Source organism: Mesoplodon mirus (assembly GCF_964341445.2).
Source record: "Mesoplodon mirus genome assembly, chromosome: 1".
NCBI classification, from domain to species: domain Eukaryota; kingdom Metazoa; phylum Chordata; class Mammalia; order Artiodactyla; family Ziphiidae; genus Mesoplodon; species Mesoplodon mirus.
In genome coordinates, this window is record NC_138976.1 from 12,468,659 (window position 1) to 12,475,012 (window position 6,354).

The following is a 6,354-nucleotide window of genomic DNA, read 5'->3' on the forward strand; positions in this document are numbered from 1 at the left end:
CCCACATGCCGCGGAGCAACTAAGCCCGTGTACCACAACTACTGAGCCTGCGCTCTAGAGCCTGCAAGCCACAACTACTGAAGCCCGCGTGCCACAACTACTGAAGCCCACGCGCCTAGAGCCCGTGCTCTGCACCAAGAGAAGCCACCGCAATGAGCAGCCTGAGCACCACAAAGAAGAGTAGCCTCCGTTCGCTGCAACTAGACAAAGTCCGCATGCAGCAATGAAGACCCAATGCAGCCAAAAATAAATTTAAAAAATAAAGTGACTTCAATTCTAAGTAGAGAAAACTGGGCAAGCAGGCACTATGCAGAATGAATCCATTTTCTGGCAAGCGTGGCTGTAGAAGCTGCCAGCTTTCAGGGGCAGCAGTGATGGGGTTTTGTCAGCTGAGGTGCAATCTGAGACGCCTGTGTCTGATGGCTGCAACAGAGACACCTCACTGGAGCAATAGCTGCTGTTCCTGGGCGTGAAGCCTCTGAGCCTGATTCTCTGGTCCAGCCAGTGTTTCCATGAGCTACATAATGTCCTTTAATAAATTCCTTCCTGCTGAAATGGACTAGAGGAACCTATTAGTTCTGTTCCTCTAGAGAACACTGACTGATACAGTGGGTGATCCACTCAGGGCTCTTAGCACAATAGGACATGTGTTTATGTATGTACATATGTATATAAGGGAGATAGATATAGATGAAGATATAAATAGCTTTAGTTTTAGGTGTTCGCTCCCACGATTGTCAGGGTTGGAAAGTGTAAAGTTTATAGGGCCGGCCGGCAGGCTGGAAACTCAGGTAGACGTTGATTCTGTGGTCTTGAAGCAGAATTTAGGAGTTTGGGATTAACTGATACACACTACTATATATAAAATAGATAAACAACTAGGGCCTACTGTATAGCACAGGGAACTATATTCAATATCTTGTAATAACCTATAATGGAAAAGAATCTGAAAAAGAATAAATATATGTATATATATAACTGAATCACTTTGTTGTACACCTGAAACTAACATAACATTGCAAATCAACTATACTACAATTTTTAAGATTTAAAAAAAAAAGAATTTCTTCTTCTCTCAGAAACCTCAGTCTTTGCTCTTAAGGCCTTTCAACTGATTAGATGAGGCCCAGCCACATTATCAAGGGTTATCTCCTTTTCTAAAAGTCAAGTGACTGTAGGGTTAACCATGTTTGTAAAATGCCTTCACAGACACACCCAGATTAGTGTTTGATTAAATAACTGTAGCCCAGCCAAGCTGACCCAGAAAACGAACCATCACACCCAGCAAATTCCAGAAATGAGCATTCATATAATGAGCATTAAGATGCTTCACTCTGAAGAAGACTTCATGGCACATTTGCCATAGTTTCTATGTACAAAAGTTTCACACACAGTTGTCCATACAAAACAAAGTCCACCTAATCTAGGAACCTGCATTCAAGAGGAGACTATCGGGCTTCCCTGGTGGCGCAGTGGTTGAGAGTCCGCCTGCTGATGCAGGGGACACGGGTTCGTGCCCTGGTCCAGGAAGATCCCACATTCCGCGGAGTGGCTGGGCCCATGCGCCATGGCCACTGAGCCTGCGCATCCGGAGCCTGTGCTCTGCAATGGGAGAGGCCACAACAGTGAGAGGTCCGCGTACCACAAAAAAAAAAGAGGAGACTATCTCTAGAATCCATCCCATCCCCCCATCCCCACAGCCCTTCACCTGGCCCCCAGCTGCTATACTCACTCACCTGGACCACAGTCACAGCCTCATCACTGTTCTGCCACCCTCCAGATCTTCCCGCTCTACTCGGTCATCCACCCTACCCGAGGGTACTCTTTCTAAATCTCTAGACTGATTGTGTCTCTGCTGATTCAGATTCCTTCCAGAGCCATCCTACTGCATCTGTCACCCCAGGTCAGCAGCTGTTAAGGTTTGGTGGCAAGCAGCAGACTCCCAAATCTGACCAATTTAAGTGACAGGGGAATTCATGGAGCATCCCTCCAGGATGGAAGTAAGAGTTAAAGTCTTGATTAAGAAGGTCAGGAATCCAGGTTTCCCTGGTGATCTTGGAAGCTAGAACGAATGGACAGTGTTTTCAGAGCCCAGCTGTGGGGATAAATCAGAGTCAGTCATCTCAATCTCCATGCAACTCTACTCGGGGACCAGTGTATAAGAAGAGGGTGTTTAACCATATTAACAAATTGAAGGAGAAAAACCATATGATCATCTCAATAGATGCAGAGAAAGCTTTTGACAAAATTCAACACCCATTTATGATAAAAACCCTCCAGAAAGTAGGCATAGAGGGAACTTTCCTCAACATAATAAAGGCCATATATGACAAACCCACAGCCAACATCGTCCTCAATGGTGAAAAACTGAAACCATTTCCACTAAGATCAGGAACAAGACAAGGTTGCCCACTCTCACTATTATTATTCAACATAGTTTTGGAAGTTTTAGCCACAGGAATCAGAGAAGAAAAAGAAATAAAAGGAATCCAAATTGGAAAAGAAGAAGTAAAAATGTCCCTGTTTGCATATGACATGATACTATACATAGAGAATCCTAAAGATGCTACCGGAAAACTACTAGAGCTAATCAATGAATTTGGTAAAGTAGCAGGATACAAAATTAATGCACAGAAATCTCTTGCATTCCTATACACTAATGATGAAAAATCTGAAAGTGAAATTAAGAAAACACTCCCATTTACCATTGCAACAAAAAGAATAAAATACCTAGGAATAAACCTACCTAAGGAGACAAAAGACCTGTATGCAGAAAACTATAAGACACTGATGAAAGAAATTAAAGATGATACAAATAGATGGAGAGATGTACCATGTTCTTGGATTGGAAGAATCAACATTGTGAAAATGACTCTACTACCCAAAGCAATCTACAGATTCAATGCAATCCCTATCAAACTACCACTGGCATTTTTCACAGAACTAGAACAAAAAATTTCACAATTTGTATGGAATCACAAAAGACACCGAATAACCAAATCAATCTTGAGAAAGAAAAACAGAGCTGGAGGAATCGGGTTCCCTGACTTCAGACTATACTACGCAGCTACAGTAATCAAGACAGTATGGTACTGGCACAAAAACAGAAATATAGATCAATGGAACAGGATAGAAAGCCCAGAGATAAACCCACGGACATATGGTCACCTTATCTTTGATAAAAGAGGCAAGAATATACAATGGAGAAAAGACAGCCTCTTCAATAAGTGGTGCTGGGAAAACTGGACAGCTACTTGTAAAACAATGAAATTATAACACTCCCTAAAGTGTTTTTTATACACAAAAATAAACTTAAAATGGATTAAAAACCTAAATGTAAGGCCAGACACTCTCAAACTCTTAGAGGAAAACATAGGCAGAACACTCTATGACATAAATCACAGCAAGATCGTTTTTGACCCACCTCCTAAAGAAATGGAAATAAAAACAAAAATAAACAAATGGGACTGAATGAAACTTAAAAAAGCTTTTGCACAGTAAAAGAAACCATAAACAAGACGAAAAGACAACCCTCAGAATGGGAGAAAATATGAGCAAGTGAAGCAATTGACAAAGGGTTAATCTCCAAAATTTACAAGCAGTTCATGCAGCTCAATATCAAAAAAACAAACAACCCAATCCAAAAATGGGCAGAAGACCTAAATAGACATTTCTCCAAAGAAGATATACAGAGTGCCAACAAACACACGAAAGGATGCTCAACATCATTAATCATTAGAGAAATGCAAATCAAAACTACAATGAGATATCATCTCACACCAGTCAGAATGGCCATCATCAAAAAATCTACAAACAATAAATGCTGGAGAGGGTGTGGAGAAAAGGGAACCCTCTTGCACTGTTGGTGGGAATGTAAATTGATACAGCCACTATGGAGAACAGTATGGAGGTTCCTTAAAGAACTAAAAATAAAACTACCATACGACCCAGCATTCCCACTACTGGGCATATACCCTGAGAAAACCATAATTCAAAAAGAGTCATGTACCACAATATTCATTGCAGCTCTGTTTACAATAGCCTGGACATGGAAGTGTCCATCGACAGATGAATGGATAAAAAAGATGTGGCACATATATACAATGGAATATTACTCAGCCATAAAAAGAAACGAAATTGAGTTATTTGTTGTGAGGTGGATGGACCTAGAGTCTGTCATACAGAGTGAAGTAAGTCAGAAAGAGAAAAACAAATACCATATGCTAACACATATATATGGAATCTAAAAAAAAAAAAGGTCATAATGAACCTAGGGGCAAGACGGGAATAAAGATGCAGACCACTAGAGAATGGACTTGAGGACACGGGGAGGGAGAAGGGTAAGCCGGGACAAAGTGAGAGAGTGGCATGGACATATATACACTACCACACATAAAACAGATAGGTAGTGGGAAGCAGCCGCATAGCACGAGGATCAGCTCGGTGCTTGGTGACCACCTAGAGGGGTGGGATAGGGAGGGTGGGAGGGAGGGAGATGCAAGAGGGAAGAGATATGGGGATATATGTGTATGTATAACTGCTTCACTTTGTTAGACAGCAGAAACTAACACACCATTGTAAAGCAATTATACTCCAATAAAGATGTTAAAAAAAAAAAAAAGAAGAGGGTGTTTAATTGGCCAGGGTTGATTCACAGGCCCACCTCTTGGCCAGGAAAGGGCCACTGGTGGAACCACCAAGACTAAAATTAACAAGAGAGGGAAGGATTCTCAGCAAAGTCAGGATATTAGCAGAAGAGAGGAAATAGAGACCGGTCCAGCAAGGCCAAGACACAGCCACGCAACACCCACTTCTGTCACTGGAAGGATCCCTCCACATCAGCACAGCTAGGGGAGCAAGAAAGGATTGTATTCTCTGAATTCAACAGGGCCAGGGAGCAATGATGGAAGTAGTCCCCAGCCAACTAAGGAGAAACAAGGGCTTTCTGGACCATAAGACAGTAGACACAGCCAGGGACCCTCAGCCTGGACCCCAATTTCCCCCACTGTTTCTGTGCCATGGTTCTTCACAAGGAACTCTAAGCCCAAAATGGGGGCATGAAGCACCGTTCCCAATCTCTTACCTTATCCCCCTGTCCTCTCCTCTCTCGTAGCTGGCTATTGGGATCTGTGTGGCTGGGCAAAGTGTCTCAGGGCTCTGCAGTCAAGCAGGGGAGGACAGGGCAGCATGTGTTAGAAGGGAGATCACACTTAGCTGAGTTTCTCTCCTTTCATTGTTTTCTTCTTTATTGTCTGCTCTACCCCTACTGGAATGTGAGCTCCATGTGGGCAGGAGCCCATCTGTCTTTTTTGAGTTTGAACTCTATTGAAGATTTTTTTTTATTGAGGTATAGTTGATTTACAATATTCGTTTCAGGTGTACGACATAGTGATTCATTATTTTTATAGATTATACTGTATTTGAAGTTATTAGAAAATATTGGCTACATTCCCCATGCTGTACAATGCGTGAAATACACTACAGTGATCTGTTGTGCAGCCTTATCGGTCTTGATCGCTCCCTGCTGTAGCCCCAAGCATATGACAGTAACTGGCATGTAGTAGGCAGTTAGGAATATAAATATTTGTGACTGAACAAATAGCCTGCAAGTAAGGCGGAGGCTACAGCCCACCTCCGCCTTTGACCCTGAGCCAGACAAGCAAGATTAGGCCTGGAAGGGAGTCAAACCAGGAAGCAAGAGGAAGCTGGATGGAGGAAAGAGCACAGCTCTAGATCCAGCCAGACCTGGGTCCTAACCTGTCTCTGGCACGCATGGAGCACGTCACTCAACCGCCCCGAGTCTCGGTATCCTTGGTTTTGAAACGTGGATTATACCACCTATTTCACACTGTTGGGTTGAAAATAAATGAGAATGAAATGTGTAAAATTGGCACAGAGTAAATGCTCTCCTCCCCAGATGCCTTTCATCTCTGTTGTATGCTCAGTAAGGGAGGAAGTTGTTTTAATCAGATGGTGGGAACTGAACGCTACATTTCCTGGGGCTGGGGAGTTGTGCATTTTAGGAGAGCACCCTGGAAAAAGCAATTCCTAACCCACAGGATGGGAGGGGAGAGGGGCATGAAACATCAGCAGTGAAAGATCTAGATCATGACAGGCCCAGGGATCCCAGTGGAAAGTCTCCTGCTGCAAACCTCCAGCACATCTAGCCTGTGGCTAGGAGAAAGATCACTTCCGTGTCACCTCTGCTTCTGGGGATGGTATCAAAAGCATAGCAGGGGGCTTCCCTGGTGGCGCAGTGTTTGAGAGTCCGCCTGCCGATGCAGGGGACACGGGTTTGTGCCCCGGTCTGGGAAGATCCCACATGCCGCGGAGCGGCTAGGCCCGTGAGCCATG